We start from the raw sequence: 14,798 nt of genomic DNA, 5'->3' as shown, positions 1-14,798 counted from the left end.
TCCACTTTGATAAATGGAGATTCAGTCTCAAGGAGAGTTACCAAATACTGTTCAAAGCTCAGTTGTGCTCCATTTCTAACTAAGAAAAATTTTTTTCAGATCAGATAAGGTGGAAAGTCTAGAGTACTTGAAAAGAGACAATTGATGTTCTTCACTCTAGCCAGATGTGGGAGCTGGCAGTGTGAGATACACCCTCCCTGTGTCTGCAGGGTCTCCCCAGTGAGGCTGAGGGCTGGGGGGTTAAGGGGAGAGAAGGAAATGGCCTCTGTGGCTGCAACAAGGAGTCCTGGCAGCTAAATTCTATTTATTAGTGTCTCTTCTCCTCCCCTGCTGTTATATTAATATAATGAATTGTTCACAGGTGCATCAAATGAGGTTTAGATGATCGCTGGGAGCTTTGTTACCCAAACAGGCTAAATTAGGAAGAACAGATGCATCGGGCAAACTACAATCCCTCAGCAGAAGTACAAAGCTTGAATTAATGAAGGTCGGTGCTCACATTTGGCCTCGATGGCCTCACAGCAGTGGGATTCAGCCCCTGTTTAACTCTGGCTTGCCAAGAAGTACTCTCTGCCTTCACTTTTGTGGGTGTGGGACAGATGGGGTGAGTGTCCTAAGGAAATTGTGTTCTCCCCCCAGATAATGATGAGAATAAGAACGACGGCTGCCATGGATTGGGTCTCAATGTATGGTTGTGCAGATTTTCCACAGAACATGAAGGCTCCACAACAAAGGGGCAAATAAGGGCTGATAGCACCCTGTGCTATGCTCCCTACCCTGCGTACCCTGTGTACCGTGCTTACCCTGCATGCCCTGAGTGGGCTGCATCCCCTGCAGGAGGGAGCATCTTTTTCTAACCGTTTAACCATTGGCATAAAGTTACTGTCTGCTCTGCAAATGGTGCACTCTAGCCTTTGCACCATGTGAGAGGGAGAGATTTTTTTCTAACCTTCGTAAAAGTACCTTATGAACTACTGGTGGCCCACAAATACTACCTCTCTTCCTTACAAAAACCCTGTGAGGTGGGCATAGTGTTAGGATCTTCGACTAATAGACAGAAAGATTGAGCAACTCGTTAATAGTTACATGTGGCAGAGCAAGGATTTGATCTGAAGCAAATTCCATTTTTCCTGCTGCCTTAAACTAGAACAGTTTTCTTCTCTTCATCTCTAGCTCTAGAAAGAGAAATGAGAAAGGAGGAAGAGAATACATTGGCCTGATGGCATGACTGGGAGCCAGCAGTCAAGAGACCTAAGTTTGATCTTTGTTTTGTATGGAACTTGCTCTGAGTCCTGGAGTCAGTGACTCCTCAGAATTTCTGCGTCTTCCTTTAGAATTAGAATTGCACTAGGCAGCTGAACACCAAAGTGTCCTTCGAAGTTTAATGTCTAAGAACTCCAGGGAGCGTTTCCTTTGGTTCATTTTTTTCCTGTAAGAATATATTAATAATACATAGACTCCATGTATTTTAGAAGGTGATCTGGACACATACCAAAAATCGTAAAAATGCTTATGCATTCCCTCATGTATAATAATTACAATTCTGAAGAATATCCCAAGGAAAGTATGAAAGAGAAGAAAAAAGCCCTGAGTACAAAGTTGAGGCATTTGTCATTATGACAAACTGACAACACCTAAATGCCCCACGGTGGGAAAAATGGGCATATAAATTAGAGCATGTCCATAGGATGGCATGATTCACACACCGAATGTGATATCTCTCCAAGTGGAAATGTGCATATGTGTTTATGAAATAAAATCGAGTGGAATATAGAGGATTCAAATACAAGGATTTATAGCTATATTTGAATATAAGGAAAAAAGCTAATGTAAAATGCCATAATTCAAAAATACAAATAAACCATAAGATAATTTTTTAAAATTGTATGTGAACTACACTATAGGAATAAAAAACCACTTAAAGATTGATTGATTGACAGAGAACCCAACATAAAATAGTTTATTTTAATAGGTTTATGAGTAATTTACCAAAGTTATCATTTTTAAGTCTCACTATCACTTGATCAGTTAAAAGTATTTCATCAACACTTTTTAACTTACATATTGTTGTGGTTATAAAAGTGATGCTCATTATACAAATATTATAAATTAAGAAAAGTATAAAGAAAGGGGAAAACATTCAAATCCCACTCATCAAAGCTAACCTATCAAGATTTTGATCTTTTGCAGGAGTTGCGGGGTGGGCAGGGCAGGGGAGAGCAATGGGGGAAAATTGGGACAACTGTAATAGTACAACAATAAAAAAAAGATTTTGATCTTTTTATGGTCTTTTAAACATTGATTTTGGTTTTCCTTTACATGGGTAGATCATTCTCTTTATATGAATCTGAGTCATCTTTTGTTTTTTTATTTTACTTTGTCATATTTTTCCATGTCATTGAAACTGTTAATAAACATATAATGCATTATTTAATCCATCACTTAATGCTGTTATGGAGTGACTGAAAGTGACAATAGGGAAGGGTGGAGAGGGATAATGGCGAAAGGGCAAAGAAGGGACTAGACAAAGAACATGCATGATGACACACGGACATGAACAACAGTAGTTCAAGCCAGCGTGCGGATTGACTGGGAGCAGGGGGGGGGATGGGCAGAGGTGGGCAAAGGGGAAAAACTGAGACAACTGTAATAGAATAACAATAAAAAATGATTTAATAAAAAAAGACTTTTTCCAATATTTCTTAAAACATTTGAAATGGTTTTTATAATGTACATCATTGTCTTAATTTTGGATTAAGAGTAAATGTCCTTTCTTTTAAATCAAAGCTTCTCATTCTTGGGCCGTATAGTCTTTGTAATTTGAAGTCAGTAAGGGCTATACTTCAGGAAATGTTTATTTTTATTTTTAGATAGGGACACATAAGTGGCATATTATTTGAGCCGTTATGTAGCTTGTTTTTTAATTTTTTTTATTTTTGCCTTCACACATTATAACAGTTTAGCTCATCATAAAAATCTAGAGTTGTAGCTATTTATTCTGAGAACACTCTGGGCTTTTCTGCATTGTCTTCTGTCTTCAAATATTGGAGAGAAGTTTGAAGTAAACCTACAGGTGGTCATCTTGAAGGAAACTGAAGTTTTTGTTTGGTCAGGAAACATTATAACAGTTTAGCTCATCATAAAAATCTAGAGTTGTAGCTATTTATTCTGAGAACACTCTGGGCTTTTCTGCATTGTCTTCTGTCTTCAAATATTGGAGAGAAGTTTGAAGTAAACCTACAGGTGGTCATCTTGAAGGAAACTGAAGTTTTTGTTTGGTCAGGAAACATGTAAGATTTTAAAATTTATAATTTAAAATTACTGTTTGTATCATTTACATTAGCAATTTAAGTTTGGCAAATTTGCCTGATAGGAATAAACAGAAATGTGGTTGTTAATAGTAAAGTTTATAACAAATTTATATTTATAATTATGAAGAAACAGAATTATTTAATAACTGACAATAAAGCATTAGATAATTTGACATTTATGACAATAAAGCATTAGATCATTTATGACAATCTATAAAATATTTTAGAATACTTAAAAACTCTAGAAATTGTGATGCATTGTTAATTAAGAAAGAAACCCATGATTTAATGGAAAGAATATGGAAGGAGATACATAGATAGATAGATAGATAGATAGATAGGCAGGCTACCTATAAATTTATGTAAATATACTTACATATAAAATGTCTTACTACAAGGAGAATAAACACACACGCAAATACCAAAATATTTACCACACTTTATTAGTTAAGCTGTGTAAACCACCTTCCTAACCTCTACATGGGTGTGAGTCTGTTCTTAACTGATTTAACCTAAAATATAGTAAGCCTTTCTAATTCGTAGGCTCAAATTAGTTATCATTTTTTTGTTTTTCTCTCAGAAAAATTTTCCTTGATAATATCTTTGATCATCACTTCAGTTCCTCAGTTATGTCTTCTGATTATTGCTTCTTCAATTATTCTCATTTGCTCCTCAGACAAGCCTGTAGTTCATAGATTGGATGCTTCTCTGCTGTCCTCTGTCATCGTCTTTGTAATTAGTTTTATCTGTTCTTTTTTCTCCCTCTGGGAATTTTCCAAATCTATCCTCTTCATCACAAATCCCCTTTTCTCACTTCTATGCTGTTCTTTACTACTTCCAATGTAGACTTTAATTTTGTTACATTTTTAGTTTACTTCCATTTTCCTCTCCTTGTGGCTTTTGGCTCGTGTTTCATGGAGATCATACGGTTTTGCATACATTGAGACTGCTAAATGGATTCCCAAAATTATTTCTTCTAAAGTTATTGTAGTAGATCATTTTCAGCAGTCTTCTGAATACATAATTCCTTTCCTTTATTCTATAGCACTTTTTTTATAGTCCCCATGTTGAAATCATTTTCCATTATTCCTTTTTTAACTGAGAGCTCTATTCAGATCTAGTGTTTGCCAACAAATGTGAATCATAGATTGCCCTTGACCCCAATTTCTGTCAACTGGCAAGCTGGTCTAATACCTTTAACATATGTGCATCTGAATGGCAGATTGATGCAGAGTTCTTGTGTGTACTGCACATTCATTTAGTGCTGAACGAAGGTAGGCTCTTCCCTCTGAACCCCCCTTTCCAGGATCCTAGATGCTCCAATCAGATGAAGTGTATATGAACAACAGTCCTCAGAATTCATTGCTATGGGACTCCTTGTTTTCTCTTCTATCATCTCTGGCCATTTTAAAATTTCACTTGTGGAAATCATAGCTCTTCAGATTCATTGCACTACCATTAACATTTTGTCTTTCTTTCTGATTCCAATTTTATTTGTTTGTTTTTAATTCTTGGAATTATGGTTTGTAGCTGTTATAAAAAGAGAATTCTAACATGGAAAGTATTCATTAAGGAGGAGGGTGTCTGCCTAGTGTTCGAGTTAAAACAGACCTTCGTTTTTGGAATCAGAGTGGAGATAGCTGGGAAAGCCTGAAGAATCATCCTTTTTATCATTAGAGGGGCATGATATCATGGGAACATTGATTATATTCTCAAACAGTTCAATGCTTTAGTTAATGAGCAATTCTTGCATAATTTGTCACTATCTTGACACTAGTTATCGATGTGTTTTTATGAGTTTTTGGATTTTCTGTCTTTATTGGAAGATTGAGAGAGGCTTCCTCTGATTACTTTCTAATATTATTTTTAACCAAAGGCCTCTGATCACTAAAATTAATATAATTTTGTTTTAATGTTTAAATTTAATATTTAATATTGAGCACACATTTTAAAGCACTTTTATTTTAAATTTACCCTATTATTTGAATTCTAATACAGAGTCCATGTCTGGTCATCAGATACTTCAACACACCAACATCTGCAATCTTTCTGGTTGTAATTGATTTGATTTTTGTGTCAGTCTTGGACTCTGCTAATAGTGAGAGATGCTGTATTATTTCAATAATTTTTTACAATTCATTCATTACAAACTGAGTAGCCAATGGCAGATTTGACTACTTTATATAAAAAAACTGTTAAAGAAACTGTTTAGCTTAGAAAATAGAAAAACAAAGAAACACTTGAGAGCTGATCTTTTGGTATTTGAAATACTGCCATGCATAGGAGAATTAAGCCTATTCTGTGTAAGTCTAGGGAGCAGAACTAGAAACAATTGGTGGACGTTTTAGGGAAAGAAGTTTTAATATTAGATTGCAAGTTCCCTTTAATACAATTATGTAAGTTTCAGGTGTACAGTTCTATAACACATCATCTGTATATCGTATTGTGGGTTCACCACCCAAAGTCGTATCTCTTTCCATCACCATTTATCCCCCTTTTACCCTCCCCTACCTTTCCCCATCCCTCTTTCCTTCTGACAAGTTCCTGAAGGGTTCTACTGGCTCTATCGGTTATTGTATCTACAGCATCAAACACAATGTCTTAACCACAACAGATGCTTAATAAATGTTTACTGAGTAAATGTCGTTAATCATTTGAAAGACATCTTGTGATAATAAATTCAGGCAAAGAATGCCCCATCATCCGACAGTGATGGTCTATAAGGAATCCCTGACTAAAGAAGACAAATGTACTGAATCAAGGTAAGGTTTCATCCAACTCTAAGTTCTGTGCCTCTGGGTCCCAATTTCAGATTATAATAGAGGGTCTTTACTTTTAATACCGTATTTAATAGAATCATGCATAATGCAGCATCGTGAAGCATAGTACAATGCCTTGTTTTCTGGTTCCAGCTTAGCTGGCTATGTCACCTTGGGTAAATCACTTGATTTTGCTGGGGAAACCATACCTCCTATAGTAGTGTAGGTCTTCATTATATTGCCCTGATGATTAATGGTGGTTTTCTAAGTGGTTTTCTGCCTCCAGGAAGCCTTCTCTAATCCATTCTACACACCGTGGTTTGAGAGATCCGTGTTAAACCTAGTCGGACCATAATACATCTGTTTGGAACTCTTCCCCATAGCCCAAGGATAAAGTCCAAACTCTCATGTAATGATAGAGAGACAAAGCTCTGGAATCAAGTAGACTTTCATGCTTTTAATCCCCAGCTATGTAGCTTTGATGTATTTCAGTGTCCTTTTCTGTAAATTTAGGATAATGACTATTACTGCTTCAGGTTTATGAGAGTTATTCTCTCTCCATATATAATATATAACATATTAAAAAGTTGGTTGCTCTCTAAACTGATTCTTCTCTTCATATCCAAACTTAGTACTGCTGCCCACTACTAACTACTTATAGTCCCCTATATATACTAAAAAATTGTCTTTATCTTTGAACACACTTTTCCTATCAACCTTAAGTTAAATCTCCTTGGATCTTGCTTTGGATCATGATCTCCTTTCATTTTTCAAGTCCCAGTTCTGCATTTTCTCTGCTTTATCTAATTGTCCTCCCCCAGCTCAATGAGTTGTCCTCTCTCTCCTTCGTATTCATTACTATTCTTTTCACATTATCTTTATTAAGGCACTTGCAACACAATATTGATGTAATTTAATTATATTCTGCCTCCTCTACCAGACCGATCTCTCTTTGAAGATAGAGATTTTTTTGTGTGTTCATTTTAGAATTCCCAGTGCTCAACTTAATGCTTGATGCATGGTAGGCATACACTAAATGTCTATTCAATGAGTGAAGGAATGAACAGTGTCATATTCTGGACTCTAACCACAAAAGTGGTTTATGGGTAGCTACCTCATACCCCTCATAACTCCACTTCCAAGACAGGTAGGACTTAGCTCTGTCACTATAACACGGAATAAAACAGGAGCCCCTTTTGCTATTGTTCATTTGAGAGTCCGAAGAATAGCAGTTGTGACTGGGTGTAGTAAACCTGGCCCACAAACACCTTACCAGAGGTTTGTAACACATAAGATAACTGGCTCATAAGCATTCTTTCTTCTAGGCTGTGGGGAGATTAGATAGTAGGGGAGATTTGCACAGGGGCCTGGAAGGAGCTTTTTCAAGAACTAGTAGAGTTGAAAAGATTATCTTCTTCCAATGATACCATTTCGTAAACTAATCAGTCATATTTTTTTTTCTCATATGCATTTGGAGAAATAAAGTCATACGTATCATAAACAATGATAACTTTTTTTAATGTGATAAACTAAAAATACATATAATACCATCTAATGCATTTAAATCTTAGGTTGTAATTAATGCAAATTATATAAGATTCATATACAATGTGATTAGACTCCTCTAGCACATAATTTATGGTAGAATTAACAAAGACACTGAAAATTGATTTCTGTGGTTACACTTTTTTTTTTTTTTTTTTGGTTATGTTTTCAGTAAGAACATGTCTGAGGACTCAAATTAGATTACAATGTTGGAGTTGTGATTCAAGGTATGCATTCCAGTCCTTACAGACCAGCAAGCCTACAGAACTATGTTATACTTTCTGATAATATACTGTGAGATAAGTTTCAATAAAACAACATTGGGGCTCTTGTAGCTCTGAAAAATGAACACATGGATGATTCACCAACTAATCAGAATACTTTTTTTTTTCCATAGCCTATTGACCAAGGGCATTTTCTTGAGTCTTATTCAAAAATATTTCAGCACATTTTCTCAGATACGAGTGTAGAAATTTTCTGTAGGGTTAAATGCAATCATTTTCTTGCTTGTATTTTGAGTGGTAGAACTGAATACAAACTTTGGAATAAAAATATAATTGGAAGTCTTTCTGATTTACTAAAAGAATATATTCTGTAAACTGATGAAAAATATTCACAGACATAACTTTAATCTCCTAGACACTAAAATTCTTGATGGCCCATGTCTCCCTCTTCTTAGGTGTTCCCTTTCTTTCTTTCTTTCTTTCTTTCTTTCTTTCTTTCTTTCTTTCTTTCTTTCTTTCTTTCTTTCCTTCCTTCCTTCCTTCCTTTCTTTTCTATCTCTTTCTCTCTCCACCCTCCCTCTCTTCCTCCCTCTCTTCCTCCCTCTCTTTCTTTCTTTCTTTCTTTCTCTTTCTTTCTTTCTTTCTTTCTTTCTTTTCTTTCTTTCTTTCTTTCTTTCTTTCTTTCTTTCTTTCTCTCTTTCTTTCTTTCTCTCTCTCTCCTTCCTATGAATCAGCTCCCAAATTATACAAGTTTACTTTTCCTTCTAAAATATTGCCTGCCTTCCTTCCTTCCTTCCTTCCTTCCTTCCTTCCTTCCTTCCTTCCTTCCTCCCTTACTTCGTTCTCTTACTTTTTCTCTCCCTCCCTCTCATGTTTATTGAGTGCCTACTCTGAACGAAGTATTGAAAATACAATGATACATGGAACAGACAAGTTATGGTCTTTATTCACAGGGTGTCTATTATAGTGTCTTTTACATTTTGTATTTTCTTTAGAAGTTCAATGAGATGTTCATACTGTACCAGGTCGAGCCTGGGACATTGGATAGTAAGAATCTATGAGCAGAAAGAGTACTCGCTAGAAACAGTGGTTACATAAATTTAAACTTTCTAACCTTTATTGGCGTTGTAAGCTGCCTAAAGATGGACATGAACAAGCTAAGCCAAGGGACTGCTGAGGTCATGTGAAAGGATAGTCTTGCCCTGAAATCCTAGTTCCAACATTTACAAGCTATGTAACGCTATACTGGTTGGTTAATTTAATTTTAGTTTCTTAATCTGTAGTTCTCACCTTGCAGGGTTGTTGAGAGGATTCTGGGAAATTATGAACATATTCGTCCATCATAGGGGCTCAAGAAATGTTCAGTCCTGACCTTCTGATTTTCCCTCCTCCCCCTTGAAGTTGAGAGCATCTTTCCAAACCAGAGAAACATTTATTTGAGTTTCTTCTATTATAGTAACTGCCTGTACTGGCTCCTGAGCTGTCAGCTGGATATTGTGGCTGAGAGTAATTGAATTAAGGGCTTTCTGGGAATGGCATTTCAAAAACAAACACTCAGAAAACTCTTTCTTGAAATGTTCCCTTATTCTCTTTGCTAAACATGGATTATTCTGACATTTGATAGTCTGGTTCAATTACAGATTTGAAGTCTTCACATCCGGGAAAGTGACACCTTCAGGAGGAGGGAGTTGGGAGTGATGGGGTAGGACTGTGACCTCAATGAAATGTTTATGTTGTTGGAGGAGTCATGCAATGGTAGAAAGAGCATTGGTTTTGGAACCAGACAGACCAGAGTTTGAATTCTATTCTTGTCTCTCTACTACAAGCTGCACAGTATTGCAAATGTTATTTTGCTCGCTGACTTAATAATAATAATGACTGCACTAGATGAATCTGAGGATCCTAGAGAGTAGATATGAGTTTTCTCATTGTTTGGGACTCTTAGATTCAAAGATAAAACTTCTCTCCCCTTTGTAGGATCCTGGTGTGGTACAATCTGCATTCACAAAACCTTCATCTCCCTAGGTATTCTGCTACATTATTATGTGAGTAATTGAAGAGTGACTATTTGCATTTTTAGCATCTAGACAACCCTTCTATAAACCGGAATGAGACCTCAGTGACCTTAGCCTTGGTCAATAGAAGAGAAAGGGGCATTTGTCCAAGCCAAGACTCGCCTGGCATTCCCTGAAACTTCTCATCAGAAAGAGAGCCTTTTTTTCTTCTATTTGTGTTTAAGAGGACAGACTCTGGGGAAAAACTGTCTGAGATTAAATACTGGCTCTGCCACTCACTCACTGTGTGACCTTGAGTTAGTTAGTTGGTTTCTCTGTGCCGCCATTTCATCATGTATAAAATGATAAAAATAGTAACAATGAGAACTGCTTTATAGAGCTGCTGTGATGTTCAAATGAATTAGTATGAAAATATTTAGAACAGTGTTCATTGAATAATGATTATTGTTATTCATGGGCATTGTGCCATAATAGAAGGGGCATGGGACCTGAAGCCCAAAGTATCAAGTCTAGAACTCCTGCTTATAGCTGTATGATCTTCACTGGGTTATATAAATTCTCTGAGTCTCCAGTTCCTCATATGAAAAAAAAAATGGGGATAATAATTCTGATCGCAACCTCCTGGAGCAGTCATATCCTATTAAACAAAACAGGTTATAGGGTGGTTGCTACCTTAGCCTAGGAAGTAAGCTTACTCGTTGAGGGTCTAACTAAAAAACAATACATATCAGATCAAAGCAGAAATAAACAAAGTCACCTTAAAGTAACAAATTTCACCTTCCAAACCAGAACAAAGCTGAAGCTACACCTTAGTAATTCATGGTAGGTGTGAGGAATGAGTCAAAGAAAGACAATAAAAAGAGAAATGTGAGGGTACCTCTCTATGGGGCCCATCCAAGCACTAATCAGGACAGGGACAGGCACCTAGTTCAAGGACCACCAGCCCCTCTACCCCAGTTCAAAATTGTTTTCTCCAATTTCAGGATGAATGACTTATGGCAAGTTATTTCATCTCATCTTGCAAATCAAACCATCTTCTGATAACTTCGCTGTCTTGGAACAAAATGTCCTTGTCGCGCTGATTTAACAGTTATTGTCCACTGGCAGTTCTATTTCTCATCTTAAAATCTTCCGTTGGAATTCACATGTATTCACCAGTCTCTTGTAAGGTTTTTTGTTAGGAGTCAATCTTCCCATGCCTGCTCACTTCTAATACAGACAGGATGTATTTTATGACTGAGTCTTAGGGTCAAATATTAGCTTTTGGATGATTTATCCAAGGTAGATGCCACCTCACGAGTCCTATGGGCAACCAGTCTGTTCAGATGATGGCCTGGAAGAATGTGCCATCTTTCAAACTTTGGCAGGCGGCTCTGGGGGCCACATGCAATAACGAATGTAAAAATCACTTTGTAAACTCTAAAGCACTTTGTACATATAAAGTGGGGTGTGAGTGTGAATAAAGGGACCAGGCTGGTAGGAGCATCATCTTTAGATTGCAAAATGATCTGGATGGATCTTCTAGTATATAATAGATGTCAAAATGAAGTGATAGCTTAGGTAGAGTTCCAGTTGACAATTCTACCCCGTCTCTTCAGAATATGGAGAGAGGGAGGGAGAGAGAGAGAGAGAGAGAGAGAGAAAGAGAAAGCTCTCATTTTAAATACCAAATCAAATCCTTCCCGCTGATTCCTTGAAGGCCTGACAACAGCAGGTAACAATGTGTAAGTGACTTTGAATTAAAACTGAACTCTCTGTGTCCTTCCCTTCTCCCGCAAATGTGGAATGATTTTCTAAGAATTTAATTATCTAGGAACACAACATCAAAGCTGTTAGACCCTTGTTAGTGTTAATTCAAATTTAATGTGCATGAGATTTAGAGATCTTGGATAGTAGGGAAATGATTTCAATTTAAATAGCCCTCTTTGTCCTACACATCACAAAACATTTTTTAACATAGGTTTTCTTGGTTTTGTTTTTGTTTTTGTTTAATACACTACTATAACCCAGGTCTCTCCCACTAAAAAAAAATGATTCTCACTATGGAGAAATCAAATGCTCTGTAAATCAGCAGGGTGTGGTAGAAAGAAAAATATGGGCTTTAATACCTTAGAAGCCCAAGTTCAATCTTAAAGATTTATCTTTTTTTCCATGTGTCTGTGGGCAGAAGCTTACCTTCTTTGAACCTCAGTAAATGAAACTCTCACAAAGGGCTCAGAGATATTAGAGAGCAAGTGGAGAGAGTTACCAAAGTGGGACAAATGCAGAGGCGTCTCTGGAGGTTGGTGGTCTTGGGGGAGCCTGAGGCTCTAGAGTTAGCTGATCCATTCCAAGGCAGGGAGGAACCATGGAATGAATGCTGGTGTGGAAGATTTAGCAAACCCATTTGGTTTTGCGACCTGCAATTAAATCATGGCTAGTATAAAACAAGAAACAACACTGTCTTAGGAAAGCATAACCACTTTAAAAGCATTGTGGCATTTAAAATGAAATGTATATCACACATGTTAACTGTGGGATGATTGGCTAAGAGCCAATCCTACTGGAACACCTTTATTTCCAAAAGTGTGAGATAAGCTCTGTGATGTGTTAATTCCTTTGAAAGGCATAAACGAATCCTCTGTTCCTATGATCTGAAGGCATGGCTTTAGGTAAATTGAAGTTCACTGTTCTAAAGTTTGAGGTTAGAACATTGTAATTGAACCAAGAAAGGTATATGTGTTTATAATTAATTTTAAATCACTGCCCCAGCTTATACTTGTTTCATTCATGTTTTAGATTAGAAAAGATTTGAGGTATCCACTGTGGTGGAACAGTGTCCTTGCCTTATTAACATCTTACATCTGGATAACCCATGATCAATGTTAACTTCCTAATAAATTTGTAACATAGCAGGGCAGAGTATGTTATCCCTTTTTTAGAACAAATAACTGAAGTCTCAGAGAGAGTAGAGGCCTTTTTCAAAGCTACACAGTGAAGTAGTAGAGCCAGAACTTCTAATTCCAAACTTAATATTCTTTTCAGCAAAAAATATTGTAAAGGACCCAATACTGGTTTATTCAGTAGTCAATTTCCCCTTCATCACGTTGTTTCCCTCTGCTGTGACTGCCCTGATTCAGAACCTAGGGTACCTTCCTCTTGGCCCCGCCCCCTTCAAGAGCTTTGTTCATAAAATAACATCCAGTGTCAGTTGTTTACATTTTAGTGTGAATTTAAGCCACGGTGACCTCTCTCCCTTAGTCTCTTATATTTTAGCCATTTTCTTTCAGTCAAATAATAGCAAGCCTTTGTCTCCTATTATACAAATTTCAGGAGCATAAGGAACTTTAACACTAAAAGCAACTAAAACTGTTGCCTCTGCTAGAAGCCCTAGTAAAAACAAACAAGCAAACAAGCAAACAAAAAAACCTGGGATATATAGCCATGAGCCTAATCTATAAAATATCTTTTACCACAAGATTGGAAACTACCTCAAAGAAAGTATCATAGATCACTATCTTATTGGCTCTTGTATCGTCAGTGCTTCGGTACAGAAGTCTGTCATATATTTAACACTAAATAATTCTAGAGTCAATAAAATCAACCTAACAGAGCAATTCATGTCAAATATGTCACATTTTCATAAGCCGAGTTAAGAAAAAAACAAACATTAAACGGCAGGCATATTTGAAGAGCATCATAGCCAATGGAAAGATTGGAAAAGAGTTTCTTAAGGCACCAAAATAGTCTACCTTCTGCCTGTGAACCATTTATGGAATCAGGTCCAAAAGACACTGAAATAGTAAAGGAGGTAAGGACTCCAGATGATATGGTGGCAATAGGGATCTTTACAAGATGGCACACCTAGAGTTTGTTTTTGGTCATTATTTTAATGTAATATCTGAGTGTTTTTAAAGTGCCACAAAAGAAGTAGAATTTTGACTTAGGTTTTATGTTCTATCATATTTCTCACATTTACACATGCCTTTTTGAAGAATGGGGTTATTCTGGGCTTTTGATGGCGGCTTGTTATAACTTGGGGAGCGGGTTAAGGTGTTGTTTCTCCCCTCCTGATACTCAACCGCGGCTTCTGGACCCCAGCTCAGATGGGGCAAAATGTGTATCCAAGACAAGTTGAACTGGTATGGCTTGGGAAGAATCAAAATCCTAGTTAGAAATTGATATAGATATAAAGTTCCCATGGAAAAAATGAGCCTTAAGGCATAAGTAGCAAGGTGAGGACCAAACCATTTGCAGCACACAGTATATGAGGTTTAGTCATTGAGAACTGGGGTCAATAACATTGTAAAGCCTATTGTTAATCAGTGTTTTCAGTGTAGTGGGTGTGTGTATATGGAGTTGGAGTTTAATAGCATGATGGAATAAGGCAGATTGAATTGTGTCCTGTATTGGTTTTTATATTACACTAGTGAGACCTCAAAATAAATGGAAATACCCTGCTCCTAGAAGGCAAGGATAATATCTTGGACAACACTGTTTTTGTTGTCTTTACTAGATGCTTGATAACTATTGATTGTATTAATTAATCCATTAAAGGAGACAAATGCAGTGATTATTTCTTCAGTATAAATTACAACACTCAAATATTATTAGTTATAGATTAGATTATTTGGAATCTCACTCTCCAAGTTGTTGAGGTTGTTTTTTTTTTCCCCTATGTAACTAGTTTATTGCCTAGTAGAGAAGAGTAGTTTTGTCATATCTCAACTGGTTTAAGATTTTATATTTTATTTTTTACAAAGGAAGAAAATAGCCCTGGCTGGCAGAGCTCAGTGGATTGAACACTAGACTGTGAACCAAAATGTCACTGGTTCAATTCCCAGCTGGGGCACATGCCTGGGTTGTGGGCCCAGTTGGGGGCATGCAAGAGGCAACCAATCAATGTTTCTCTCACATACCAATGTTTCTCTCTCTCTCTTTCTCCCTCCCTTCCCCTTTCTCTGA

The 14,798-nt window shown here is 36.8% G+C and overlaps 1 protein-coding gene across 2 annotated transcripts in view; it reads left to right on the top strand.

Moving 5' to 3' along the window:
- DAB1 (DAB adaptor protein 1) overlaps nucleotides 1-14,798 on the top strand; it is a 566,428-nt gene that overhangs the window by 150,407 nt on the left and 401,223 nt on the right. Inside the window, exon 1 of one of the 2 annotated variants that reach the window (XM_054573799.1) lies at nucleotides 404-487. The exons of the other annotated variant lie outside the window; for it this stretch is intronic. The gene's annotated coding sequence lies outside the window, so the exon portion shown is untranslated. Of the gene's footprint in view, nucleotides 1-403; nucleotides 488-14,798 lie in introns of those variants that run through there. 2 annotated transcript variants of the gene reach the window in all.

This window comes from Pteronotus mesoamericanus, unplaced genomic scaffold, assembly GCF_021234165.1.
Source record: "Pteronotus mesoamericanus isolate MK-2021 breed Mesoamerican mustached bat unplaced genomic scaffold, CSHL_Meso_final contig_105, whole genome shotgun sequence".
In the NCBI taxonomy this organism is placed as follows: domain Eukaryota; kingdom Metazoa; phylum Chordata; class Mammalia; order Chiroptera; family Mormoopidae; genus Pteronotus; species Pteronotus mesoamericanus.
This window is presented reverse-complemented; position numbering and strand designations above follow the sequence as displayed.